Source organism: Gastrolobium bilobum, unplaced genomic scaffold (genome assembly GCF_033153095.1).
Source record: "Gastrolobium bilobum isolate Gb01-03AN ecotype WA unplaced genomic scaffold, APGP_CSIRO_Gbil_v1 utg6234, whole genome shotgun sequence".
Classification (NCBI taxonomy): domain Eukaryota; kingdom Viridiplantae; phylum Streptophyta; class Magnoliopsida; order Fabales; family Fabaceae; genus Gastrolobium; species Gastrolobium bilobum.
The window spans coordinates 60,097-75,547 of record NW_026897242.1 but is presented as its reverse complement, the minus strand read 5'-3'; positions in this window follow the sequence as shown (position 1 = coordinate 75,547).

The following is a 15,451-nucleotide window of genomic DNA, read 5'->3' as shown; positions in this document are numbered from 1 at the left end:
ATTTTTATATTTATCAACACAAAAGGTTCTTATCGTCTCTTTTAGGTTTTTATATTTTATCTCAGAGATGAACTTACATTTATTACAATCAGATTTAAAAAATTATAATAAATAATATTTTTTGCAAGGATTTGTGTCGTTTGTATTTCAAATTTTACAAATTTCTATTTACAAAAATAAAAATCAGAATTAGGAATTTAATTTTAAAAGAAAAAGGATGAAATTTTAATTTAGTTATAAAAATATGTTGGTGGGCCGGCCCTCCGAACCGAGTCCAGTTTGCAACCTCTAACTACAAAAAAGGCTCTTATAGTTGCGTCTAGGTTTTTATATTTTATCTCAGAGATGAACTTTCATTTATTACAATTAGATTTGTAAAATCATAATAAATAATTATTTTTTGCAAGAATTTGTGTCATTATTATTTAGAATTTTATAAGTTTGTATTTACAAAAATGGAAATCTGAAATAGGAATTTAATTATAAAAAATAATAATAGAATTTTAATTTAATTATAAAAACGTGTTGGCGAGCGGGGCATGCAGACCCTCTGTGCCAAGCTCAGCTTGCAACCTTTAACTATCAGCATCCTTATATTTTTTTGTTTAATCTATAATTTTATATTCAAATTCAAATTTCTTATATATATATATATATATATATATATATATATATATATATATATATATATATATCTTTTCCCATTACAGAAACATTAAATGCTGAACTCTTTTTTCACTTATCAAGTTTAAAATTCAAATTTAAAAAATTTGAATTTTAAATGTTAAATAATTTTCCACCCAATAAACATAATAATTAATATTATTAATAGGTTTAATAAATTTCCAAACAAAAAAGTAGTGAAAAACATGCATAAAAGGATGTGCACATTCTCCAAGTAATAATTTCTAGTTTTCATTTACGATATAAGAAATTGAGTTTTTTTTTAACTCTTACATCAAAAGAATGAAAACTTAATTTCTTTCTTATATATTAAATTAAAACTCGTATTGTTATAGTGATTAAATTTTATTAAATTTTTTTCTACAGAAGGATAAATGTCATTTTTAATTTTTTGTTTAAATTCTTTTATTTTCATTGTGCATATTTTTTTATATTTGTAACACAAATATAATGAATAAATATGAGTTAATACAAAAAGTATTCTACTAAATCGAATGTTTGGGGAATTGAATTATATTGCATTTAATATAATCGAATATTTTTGTATTAATTAGACACATTTTTGAAATATTTAAATTTTTTCTCTTTTAATTTATAATTTTTATATTTTTGAATATTGGTTATATATATATTTAAAATGTTTATGTAAAAAAATACTTGTGTGGAAATATTTTTCTCCTTTTGTTTTTTGATTTAGTAAAATTTTAATTTATTTAATGTATAAATATGTCATTTCTAATTTTTACATTTAAATTTCAAATTTAAATTATTTTTTATCAACTATACATATTTTTTTTAAAATTTTAAATAATTTTTTGTTTAATCTATAATTTATCATATTAAATTTAATTTTACTATATATATATTTTTCAATACAGAAACATTAATGCGGAATTCCTTTTCCACCTATCAAGTTAAAAATTCAAATTTAAAAAGTTTGAATTTTGAAATATTAAATATTTTTTCACCCAATATACATAATAACAAATAATATTAATAGATTTAATAATTTTTCATACTAAAAGTAGTGAGAAACATGCATAGAAGGTTGTGTATATTCTCCATGAAATGATGAGTTTTCCATTTTCAAGTAACATTGGTAATGCACATTTCACCTTCGAACAGAATAATTAAAAACCTTACAATTCCAATATAGAAATGATAGTGGGACATTAATTTGATGTCTGCCACTAATACTTTAATTTCGATATTTAATTTACTTAAAACTTAATTTTTAATTATTTATTTATTTTCAAAATTGGCAAGCAAGTGAGAACACACGAGAGGCAAAGGATTAAGCGTCTCAATAGTTTGAAGGTTATAAGAAAATATCAAATAATGAGTTTTCCATTTTCAAGTAACATTAGTAAAGAACCTTACAGTTCCAATGTAAAAATGATAGTGGGTCATTAATTAGATGTCTCTCACTAATTTCTTAATTTCGATTTTTGATTTAATTAAAAACTTATTATGTAATTTTTTTAAATTGACATGCAAGTGTGAACACACAGTTTGAACACAAAGCTAAAACTGCATGATTATTTTAATTTAAGATTTTAATTTACTTTATTTTAAAGTATATTTTTATAATTTTAAATATTTTTTCGTTTAATTAATATTTTTTATTAAAATTAAATTTATTTTATTCAGTTTTATATTTAATTCTAATAGGTATAATAATTAAGCCCAATAGACATAATAATAAATGTCATTAATATGCTTAATAATTTTCTATGCAGAAAGTAGTGGGCAATATTAAATTCTGAATCTTTTCCCACCTCTTAAAGTTTAAATTTTAAGTATTAGATATTTTCCCTCTCAATAGACATAATAATAAATTAATACGTTTAACAATTTTCTATGCAAAAAATAAAGGGAAACATGCATAGAAGTCTGTGCACATTCTCCAAGTAATAGTTTTTTGGTAATCATTCACGACATAGGAAATTGTGTTAATTACACTCTTACTTCAAAAGAATGAAAGTTTGATTTCTTTCTAGTATATTTAATTCTAAAATTTAAAATTCAACATGATAATAGAATTAATTATACATACTTTAAAAAAATAATTTTTTTCTCTTTTAATTTGTATTATATACATATATATATATATATATATATATATATATATATATATATATATATATACATTTAAAATATTTATCTTAAGTATTTTTAAAAAAGTTTCTTGTACGAATAATTTTTCTTTTTTGTATCATTATTTTAGGGTTTAGGGTTTAGGGTATTTTTATAATTTTAAATATTTTTTAGTTTATTTAATAATTTTTTATTAAAATTAAATTTATTTTATATATATCTTTTATTCAGTTTTATAATTAATTCTAATAGGTATAATAATTAAGACCAATAGACATAATAATAACTATCATTAATATGCTTAATAATTTCTCTTGCAGAAAGTAGTGGGCAATATTAAATGCTGAACCTTTTCTCACATCTTAAGTCCAAAATTCAAATTTAAAAAGTTTAAATTTTAAGTATTAAATATTTTCTCTCCCAATAGACATAATAATAAATTAATAGGCTTAACAATTTTCTATGCAAAAAATAAAAGAAAATATGCATAGAAGTCTGTTCACATTCTCCAATAAGTAATAGTTTCTAGGTAATCATTCACGACATAAGAAATTGTGTTAATTACACTCTTACATCAAAAGAATAAAAGTTGTGTATCAAAAAAAGAGAATAAAAGTTTGATTTCTTTCTAATATATTTAATTTTAAAATTTAAAATTCAACATGATAATAGAATTAATTATACATACTTTTAAAAAATAATTTGTTTCTCTTTTAATTTATATTACACACACATATATATATATACACATTTAAAATATTTATCTTAAGTATTTTTTTTTAAAGTTTCTTGTACGAATTTTTTTCCCTTTTTGTGTCATTATTTTAAGTTAAAATTTTAATTTACTTTATTTTAAAATATATTTTTATAATTTTAAATATTCTTTACGTTTAATTAATAATTTTTTATTAAAATTAAATTTATTTTATACATATCTTTTTTTCCAGTTTTATAATTAATTCTAATAGGTACAATAATTAAGACCAATAGACATAATAATAACTATCATTAATATGCTTAATAATTTCCAATGCAGAAAGTAGTAGACAATATTAAATGCTGAACCTTTTCTCACCTCTCAAGTTCAAAATTCAAATTTAGAAAGTTTAACTTTTAAGTATTAAATATTTCCCCTTAATCCACTAGGATTAGCCTAGTGGTGTGGCGTGTGTGTGTTAGGTGTGTGTAGTGTAGTGGTGTGTGTTCAATTCCCATGTAATGCAAAAAAAAAATTAAATATTTCCCCTCCCAATAGACATAATAATAAATTAATAGGCTTAATAATTTTTTATGCAAAAAATAAAGAGAAACATACATAGAAGTCTGTGCACATTCTTTAATTTTAAAGTAATAGCTTATAGGTAATCATTCACGACATAGAAAATTGTGTTAATTACACTCTTACATCAAAAGAATTAAAGTTTGATTTCTTTCTAATATATTTAGTTTTAAAATTTAAAATTAAACATGATAATAAAATTAATTATACATACTTTTAAAAAATAATTTTTTCTCTTTTAATTTATATTATATATATATATATATATATATATATATATATATATATATACCTTTAAAATATTTATCTTAAGTATTTTCTAAAAAGTGTAAATATAAAGCTGAAACTGGATAAGTCTGCCACAAAAAGAATTGAACATTATGAGTTTCCACTTTTTCTGCCGCAATTTGGTATTTAAGAAAATAGGAAACAGCGGGTACGAAGATCAATTTTTGACTTGCGACTTTCTCTAGCTAGACTTCTAAAAAAAATGGTGACAGACGGAGGGAGTTTTTCTTCATGTTTTTTTATTTTGACTATAAAGTATTTTTATCTATTTAGAGAAAGATTAATTTTTACTATAATGTTAATTTAGTTTTGATTATAAGAATTTTTAGTGGGTTTTAAATCATTACGTTTACATGAGGGTTATATTGAAAAAAAAAAATTACAAACTTACAAACTGCACTAAAAGATTTTCGTACCCATTAAAAGATGTTAAATTTTTTTCCTATCTATATCAACTTCAAATTTTAAATTTAAAAAAGAAGTGGGATATTAATGCATATGTCTGCCACTAATTAATGCTGAATTTTTTTCTTTGGGTCTTTTGATTTTTCGATAAATATGAAAAAAAACATTAAATATTTTTAAAATGAGAGTTAACATAGGACTCTTCGTATCTCCAAAGCTAGTAATTAACCTCCCCATGTATTTTTCGTATTTTAAATATTTGTACAGGGAAATGGTTAGAACTCAAAACAACATTGTGTATTTACTACAAAAATAAAACAACATTGTATCATTCAATTATATTTTTAAAAGGCAAGGATGCAAAATAAACAGTTAAATACTAAATAGTTGCATGTTTTCTAAACTTTTTTTTGAAAATTAAAAAATGAATTATTGCCTTCATTAATTGCATTCATCAGGTCAACATTAATTGTGCATAGAATTAGTTGCATGTTTTTGCACGCGTGAACTTAAAGCTAAATGTTTACTTGTTAAATAGATAAGAATTTAATTTAACCTCAATCTTCTAAAAACTATGAACAACCATGCATCTCGAAAATCACAATTGCCCTTCTATGCAAAGATGTGGTGGAAAAAAAAAAGAATAATGGATATTGGAATTCATTTCTTTTTAATTTGGGAACATGCATTCGGCTTTAAAACTGCACTAAATCTAAATGTAACATTCAATACTTTATTGTGATAAAATTAACATCAACGTAATACTAACAGCCACCACCAACATCAATTGTAACGTTAAAGTGTCCCATAAATTTATAGACATTAAAATATTCGCTACATTGAGCAAAGGTTGGAATTTAAAACAAATTAAACATCAACATCGCCTTTATTCCAAATTAATTGGGGTCAGTGGTAGATGAACCCACATGAAAGATACAAAACGGTTGAAAATAAAATAAAATAAAAAATACAATACAATAAAATAAAATAAAATAAAAAATACAATACAATAAAATAAAATAAAATATATATGTATATATATGTATATATAAATAAATAAAAGTAAACAAGAAAGGGACAAGGAGAAGTGGGGGAGATGAAGGGGAAAAGGACTAAAAAGGACCATCTGGACCATAGGAAAAACAACGGGTCTAACCCTCCACCATACTTATAGCTTTTCTCCATTCCGTTCTAAGACATACCGTCCGCCAATCTATATCACACTCCATTAAATCTTGTTTTACCACCTTCCCCCAAGTAAGTTTCGGCCTACCTCTGCCTCTTTTTGTGTTGAGCTCTTGGTAACAAACTTCTGTTCTTACAGGAGCATCCAGGGGCCTTCTCATCATGTGCCCAAACCACCTCAATCTATGTTCTCTCATCTTCTAGGCTATTGGTATCACTCCGACCTTTCGTCGAATATCTTCATTTCTTATCTTATACATCCTTGGGTAACCGCACATCCACCTTAACATCCTCATCTCTGCTACTCCCATCTTATGCTCATGTTGCCTATGTACTGGCCAGCATTCCGCGCCATATAGCATTGCCGGTCTTACTACCGTTTTATAGAATTTTCCTTTTAACTTAAGAGGGATTTTGCGGTCACACAAAAACCTAGATGCACTGCGCCATTTCATCCACCCTGCTCTGATTCTATGATTTACATCCTCATCAATCTCTCCACCTTTTTGTAAAATAGAGCCCAAGTATTTAAAAGCATCTTTTTTGGGTGCCTCTTGATCACTTAAATGCACGGGCTCTTGGTCCCCATCTCGTACCAGAGAAAACTCACACATCAGATACTCAGTCTTGCTTCGACTTAATGTGAATCCTTTGGATTCCAATGTGCTTCTCCACAATTCAAGTTTTCTATTAACACCCTATTTGCTCTCATCAATAAGCACAATATCGTCTGCAAAAAAGCATACACCATGGCACTTCCTCTTGAATATCTTTTGTTAGTTCATCCATAACTAAGGCAAAGAGATAAGGACTTAGAGCCGACCCTTGGTGTACACCTACCGTGATAGGAAAATAACTTGATGTTCCGTTACAAGCTTTTACACATGTAGTAGCCCCATCATACATATCCTTGATTGCCTTTACATACTTTGATGGAACCTTTTTCTTCTCCAGAACCCACCTTCAAGTCTTGATACATCTTAGTAGCACCAGGGTGGATAGAAAACTGACCCTTATGGCCTTCTGCCATAACCTCTTCTGTCAACGGACCTCGAGGAACCACAATCCTCCGCTGGAACAAAAGCAATCCATCATCATTCCAAGACGCACCGTCTTGGTTCTTCACATATTCCAGACATTCTCTCTGAACTTGTGCCTCTTTGATCTTTTCTAGCAGCTCGTTCACAACATTTGATGCTTCCAACCCGAGAAGTACGCTCGCGCACGGAGCGGTCACTGCCAAGTGGCGAAACTTCTCAACCACATCGAAGTTACCAAGTAACAAACTGGATGAACTACTGGATTTCCGACTCAAAGCATCGGCTACCACATTGGCCTTGCCAGGGTGATACCTTAGCTCAAAGTCGTAGTCCTTTATGAACTCCATCCATCTCCTCTGCCTCATGTTCAACTCCTTCTGGTCGAACAGGTACTTCAAACTCTTGTGGTCACTGAACACCACAAACCTCAAACCAAAAAGATAATGCCTCCAAATCTTGAAAGCAAACACAATCGCGGCCAACTCCAAATCATGAGTCGGGTAGTTCTCCTCATGAGGCTTCAACTGCCTCGAAGCAAAAGCAACAGCTCTACCAGACTGCATCAGCACACAACCCAGCCCCTTTCCAGAAGCATCACAGTAAAGCTCAAACTGCTCCTCAGGATCAGGAAGGATCAACACAGGTGAAGAAGTCAATCTCTCCTTCAACTCCTAAAAGCACGCCTCACACTCGTGAGTCCACACAAATGGAGTCTCCTTTCGGGTAAGGCGAGTCAAAGGGAGAACCATCGTGGAAAAACCCTTGATGAACCTCCGATAGTAACCTGCCAAACCTAAGAAGCTCCTCACCTCCGTAGCTGTCTTGGGTCTCTCCCAATCCAACACGGCCTCAATCTTGTTGGGATCCACTGCAACTCCATCTGCTGAAATCACATGCCCCAGAAACTTGACTGATTTGAGCCAAAACTCACACTTAGAAGGTTTAGCATAAAGCTTTTTCTCCTTAGCACTTGCAGAACTATCCTCAGATGCTCCGCATGCTCCTCCTCAGTCTTGGAGTAGATTAGAATATCATCAATGAAGACAATCACAAACTGATCCAGACACGACTGGAAAATCCTGTTCATGTAATCCATGAACACTGCCGGCGCATTTGTGAGTCCAAACGGAATCACCAAATACTCAAAATGACCATATCTCGAACGAAACGCGGTCTTCGGGACATCCTCCGGCTTCACCCGAATCTGATGGTATCCGGACCAGAGATCAATCTTGGAATACACACAAGCATCCCTGAGCTGATCCAACAGATCATCAATCCGAGGAAGGGGATACTTGTTCTTGATTGTCACCTTGTTCAACTGCCTGTAGTCGGTGCACAATCGCATTGTCCCGTCCTTCTTCTTCACAAAGATAACTGGTGCTCCCCAAGGAGACACACTCGGTCTAATGAAATCTTTCGCCGAGAGATCCTCAATATTCTTCTTAAGCTCAGCCAACTCCGGTGGCGACATCCGATAAGGAGCTAAAGAAATCGGCCCCACACCGGGCAACAAGTCAATGGAGAACTCTATCTCCTGCTGTGGTGGAAACTCAGGAATCTCTTCAGGAAACACCTCAAGGAACTCCCCCACCACAGGAATGCCAGTGATATCCTCCTGTGTCCCACTCACCAAACCACCCAACATGACATAACCCAATGCCCCTGCTCGCAGCGCTCTCCTGGCCTGCAACAGTGAAATGTATGGCGAGGAACTAGCTGTGGAATCACACGGAGACATCACCACGCGCTTAGCATAGCAATCAATCAATGCACAGTTTCTAGACAACCAATCCATGCCCAGAATAATCTCAAGGTTGGCCATCGGCAACCCTATCAGATCTACAGAGAACTCACGGCCATCCCACTGAAACGCTACATCGCGATGTACAGTGGTAGAATCACAAATCTCTCCGGTGGCAGTAGTCACCCGCAACGGTGGAGAAAGCACAGCACTGGGCAACTCAAGCCCCAAAGCAATCGGGGTAGCAACAAACGAATGAGTAGCCCCGGAATCAAAGATAGCATCGACAAAAGAATCACCAATAGACACAGTACCTCTGACAAGGTTCGGAGCGCGGTCCGACTGCTGCCTATCTAGTGTATACACTCTCCCAACAGAAGGTGGCACTGCAGGTGCCGAAGAAGATGCCATCGGAACCATCTACAAAGAAACTGCCTAAACAGTTGCAGCTCTCGCCGTCGACGACGGACAATCTCTAGAGAAGTGGCCCTCCTTGCCACACTTGAAGCACATCAACTGCCCTGTAGCACAGCGTCCCACATGCTCCTTCCCACATCCCGAACATCTCGGAGTGGTAGGAGGCCTAGCAGAACTCCCCTGATGTGAAACAGCTCTCTTGAACTGACCAGGCGCCTGCCTAGTCGCTAACTGCTTTCTCTTGCTCTTATCAGCGAACCTCATGTCCTTCCAAGAAGTAGGAGCAGGAGTGGAACCACCTGTTCCCTTGCTCTCCTCAACCTTGGCCATCTTGGCCTTGCTTGCCACACAAACATCCTCGATGTCCTTACACTGCTAAACCAGTGTACCAAAGTCCCTCGAAGCAGCACCAGCAAGATGCTCAGCAATCACCTCACTAAGTCCCCTGCGGAACTTAGCTGCCAGAAATAATGGAGTAGGAGGAACCATCCGGAAGTGTGTAAACTTCACAAGCTCATTAAACTTAGCCAGGTACTCATCAATAGACATCGAGCCCTGCACCAAACGATCAAACTCTCCCTGCTTCCTCTCCTGCGCATCATAGGGAAAGTATCGGCCCAGAAAGCACTCCTCAAAGAATGGCCACGTCATGACACGGCCCTGCCTCTCAAAAGCACGAGAGGTGTGCGTCCACCACTCATGGGCATCGCCCTCCAGCATGTAGGTCGAGAACATCAGCTTCTGTGGGTCTGTACACTGCATGACCCGAAAAATCTTGTCCAGCGACTCTAGCCATCTCGCAGCAGCAATAGGATCCAGAGACCCCTCAAACACAGGTGGCTTATGCTTCCTGAAAGCATTCAGCCGGCGATCGATCGCATCACGATCCTCAGCAATCCCCACAAGAGGCTCCCCCGTCTCAGCGGCATGAGTAGCACTGCCGATGTGACTATGGCTCTCCTCCTGAACACTAGGTGGAGGCGGTGGCGGTGGTGGTGGAGCCTGGCCAATAGCAGGACCAACTCTCATCTCCTCCAACATGACTCTCATCATCGTCATGTTCGCCATCCTGTTCGCCTCGAGGACTTCCTCAGTGGTCCTCCGATTCGCTTCGCGAACCTCAGCTGCGGCTATCCGGTTCGCCTCGCGAACAGCTTCCATCATTGCCGCGTTGGCCACTCTAGCGGCCTTCTGATCGGCTAACCTAGCCGCCTGCATCTCAGCCAATGCAGTCAGGATAGGATCGGATTGATCCTCAGAAGTCTCTCGTGTTCTCCCGGACCTTACCATGACTCTGCACAAGTTACACAAATTATGAGTTGATCAGGCCCACGCAATGTGATCACATATACATCATCATAATAAAATTCGACGGAGTAAACACAAAGACAGACACAACCAAACAACCTAGCAATTGCAATACATACAGGCTTTTCCCTCGAACCATTGCTCTGATACCATAAATGTATCACCCCGTATATATCCGGTAATGTTATCATAATATCGTATTAAGCTGCGCTTAATTAAAATGCGGAATTACTTTTTCTTTTCAATTATGATGCCATTAACATTACCAACTTGCTTAATGATCAATTAATAAAACATCGCCTGTATGTAATTGCAATAAAACAGCTAACTAAAATACCTCATAACATAGATAATATAAGTGTGGCTCTAGTCACGGAACTACAACAACGTAGACCGGACCATCTAACAGTTTATACAAATCCAAATTACAAGTACTAACAGAAAGTGTCATGGACAATCCCCATGCTCACTCAAATAAGGCAACATGCCCAACATCAGTCTCAACAACAACATATCATAAATAGCGGAAAACATAAACAGCATCCAAATCCAGTCATGCTAACATAAGCAGTAAAACATAATCAGCTAAGCTCCGGCCTCCTGCCGCCTGAGGCATCAGTACCCATACTACCTGATCCTGAAATAAGCATTCCTCAAACGTGGGGTAAGATCTCTAATCTAGAAATCTCAGTAAGTCAGTGAGTCCTCAAGGATCTTCCACCCCAAGCTCACTTACATGTGCAATATAAGTTCAAAAACAGTTTATCATTTATCATTTCTAAAATAATGCAACGCAGCAGATAATCATGTCATGTGTGTCAATACTAATCTACTGGCCAGAGACAGTGCAGGTATACGTCTATCACCTACACACCGTGCAAGTACCACTTGCATTCACCCCGGTACACCGTCTTGTATGGCGCTACATACTCAGGCTTCCCGTCAAGATGAAACAACACATGCATATTAAAAGCCATTACATGTAAAGTTCAATCAACATATCAAATATCCAAAAGCATGTACACAGCATGCATAAACTATACCCCCGTGGGACATGGTGGAACCACAACATGGCTAAACCGAGGACACGAAAGCTTACCTTGCAAGCTAACTCCAAAAGCCAAGAGTCCACAGCTCAAAGTCCAAACACAGCAGATTCACAATCTGTTATGGACCAATACTAAAACAATAATAATGCAACACAAGCATATAACTTAAAGACAATGCCTCTCCTTACGTTTTACGTCTTAAGGCTCCATACCAAGCCATAAGTCCTTAATCACAACGATTCTGACTTAGTTCATAAATTACATAAGTTCAACTTCATCAATCTAGGGTCCATAAACCCCTAATAGCCTACTGTACACACAGCACAGCTACTGTTCTACGAAATTCCAGAATATCCGGATATTCCTCGGGACCATATCTGGATATGCAATATCCGGATATCTCACTGGACATATCCGGATATGCAATATCCGGATATCCAGAATCCCATATCCGGATATCTATTATCCGGATAATCAAAACCCATATCCGGATATTCATCGGGCACATATCCGGATATTTCATGACAGAATGCAGAAAATGCATTTCGTGAAGATATCCTTCCAAGGTTGGGTTTTTACCGATTTTAGACACCTAAACTTGCATTTCTAGGTGTGTTCAACATTACCCAACAACAAGTTATCATCTTTAAGCCTTAACATGCATCAAGCTTTCATTTTTAAGTTCAAAAACTCAAGACCAAAGGTGACAAGGCTTACCAAAACTCAACCAGCCAACAAGAGGTGCTCTTGGAGCTCAAAAGGTCACTCCAAGATTCTGTCTCTCTCTGCACACGAAAATGGTATACCAAGGTGGTCCTTTTACTCAACAAGAAAGCTCCTTTAAGCCTCAAAACCCAATGAGCAAGGAGGTACTCCACCCAAACCCCAACTCAGAGCACAAACAGCCCACAAACAGTGGCCAAACCTCAAGCACAGCACCCTCACACCCTCTCAAGATGTTTCCCAAGTGTTTCCCAAGTGAAAGGATGAAGGAAAATCAAGAAAGATCAAGACTTGGTTCAAGAATGGAAGGAAATGCCAATAGGGCAGTCACCAAGCAGCTGATCAGCTCCCTCTCACGTTGGTTTTCTGTTTTCTAGGGCTATGTGCCCTTAAAAATGAGTATTTATAGCCCAAGCCACTTAAACACACAGTATTAACTTTAATTGCTACGCTTAGCATTTTAATCCCAAATTTTGAATTCTGAAACTAGACATTTTTCTAAGAATTATCATATTTTTTTTGTAATTTTTTGAGCACCTTTTCGGTACGCGCTTTTCCAAGCCAGTACCGGTTTCTAGCACCAGTTCTCATTATCTGGACTTGAAACTCGTTTTACAAGTCCTACATATTATTCTAGTAATTATCATGCACTTACATTAATTTTCCGGGATACTTTTTTCGGTACGCCTTTATACCGACTAGCAGAACCGGTATCTGCACTTTTCTTCCGAAAAGCGACTTTCAGCATTATTACTCACTTACTATAATTATTAAAGCCTCATAATAATTATTAGGGTCAATTATGGAATCATTTCCTAATTTTGCATAATTAATTAATTAAATACCTTAATTAACGGTGCGGGTTCTTACACAAGGTAAAGACCTCATGTGCTACAGATATGGAGATGTCTTAGCTAAAGTCGTGGGTGGACCTATAAGGGTATAGCTCGCACTGAACAGACCCACAAAGAGACTCTATGAGGAAATCTCACAGATAGTATCATTAGAGTAGTCTCTTTATTTTTGGGTATGTCTTCCCTTAGACCAGAAGTTATTACCTAGACTGTGTTCTAGAAGGCATGCTTTGATTATATACGTCGTCTGCCTGAAACATGGAGACTCATAGGTACACTGTTGGGCTTGTCCTGAAAGAGCACAGGGCTAGGGTGATAAGCTGGAGGAATTCGTCAAATCTCTGTGAGAGATTAGGTTATCTGTAAACCGGAGAAATCTGGATGACATTTACTGGGACTCGGGAATCTATGCATAGTAAAAGAGATTATTAGATGATCTGCCTTTAGAGTCAGTAAATTGAAGATTCCCTATTTCGAATAAAGCTTACCCTAAACCGCAAGGGTTGATACGCTTCCTTACCCTAGGTTTTATGGGAAGGTAACCGAGACGAAAGGAAATACATACGGCAACCAAATATGTGTAATAGGATGATTATGTCATTAACCTAACTAGCTCTGGGGCAACAAAGCATTGCTAGTGCTCTGTGTTGTCATTAGATGGGTTGTGGACTTATTGGGCCCAAGCCCATTTATGTCAATGGCTATGTTGGGCCTAATGGGTCACACACTAACACCTTATTGTCATGATAATATAGCATTAAGGGTATTGGGCCTAATAATGGTTGTTAGCCCAAGAAGAAGTTTGGAAGCCCGCCAAAAGGGAAAAAGGGCGCATAGTTAGTTAATGGGCTTGGATGGTACAAGACATTACTAATTAATTTAATTAGTTAAATTAATTATCAAATGTTTAAATTTTGAATTTTGAATTTGAAATTTGAAATTTGAATTTTGAATTTGAATTTTGAAATTCGAATTTAGAATTTTGAATTTGAAATTTGAAATTTGAAATTTTGAATTTTGAATTTGAATTTGAATTTTGAATTTGAAACTTGAATTTGAATTTGGAACTTGAATTTGAATTTAAAATTTAAATATTTGAACGTTTGAATTCAAATGTTTGAATTCGAATTTGAATTGGCTATGAAAAGTTGTTTCATAACAAAAGGATAAGATAAGATCTTGTTGGAACAAATCCCAAATATCAAGAGATCTTTGAGAATCTTCTAGTGAGGATATGGGGCGCTGATTTTGGCATCTGATGATGGTCATAGGATCAACCAAATGAGCTCCAGTAAGATTTGGTTTGTTGAGAGAATAAGTGAGACAGTTGGTTCAAGTTTGAATGCATCTGCTCAACGTATCTGGACTGTTATGAGGCCAAGTGGGGCGCACCATATGGCTGGCAATATGATGGTTGTTGACTCAGATTCTTGTTGAGATTGAGATATTCACTTGATATCATGAGGATGTGAGAGGAGGTTGTTGACAAGATTTGAATTTTGCAACAACTTCACTCATCCCCCCTAGTGTGCGCTACATAGGGCTTTATTTAAGTGAAGAAAATCTGATTTTAAATAATTATTCTCTCATCTCCTTGTGGGTTCCTTTTGTCAGGTTTTTCTTAAGAGAGTTTTGAAATAACCTAGCCTTTTTAAAGTAAAACCATGCGCCACTTTTGTGTATATTCTTGCTGAATATTCACTCTTCTAAACACCTTGACCTAGCCTCCTCCTTCACACATTGGGCGCATAGCTTGCCTCCATTGGTGTTTTCGTTGGTGGCCTTGAAGAAGAGTTCTTCCGTCTTGACAAAGGGTGGTGTGGATCAACATTAGAGGGCTTGCATCTTCAAGCCTCTTCTTGATCATCCTCAAGTTTTTGAAAGCAAGCAAGGTAACATCCATGCCCTAAAGCATGTTTCTTGATATGGTATGTGTTATTCCGCTCGAAAAATTTTGTTTTTCCCTCTCACATGCCTCGACCTTCAAGGTCAGTTTCTTTCACTTTGTGCAACATTCTTTCATTGAACTCTCTCTCTTTTCCCTCCTTAAGCTTCCACCACCTTATCCTTGGGTTATGAGCCCTCTTCTTCATTGTAAGTACTTTGTTGAACTGAACATCCAAGACTACCAGCTTATGTTGCGTAGCGACACACTCTCCAGGGTATACCTAACAGTCGACACAAGAAGTTCTATCTTCTCTTCTAGCCAGAAAGAAATCAAAATTTAAAACAAATTAATATTTGAAATTTTACAAATTAGTATTTAAAAAATTGAAAGCAGATTTATATATTTTATTATAAAAAATGAAGGGTGAAATTTAATTATACATACTTTTTTATAACATTTTTTATTGAAAAAAAAAGTATAAAAATGTGGG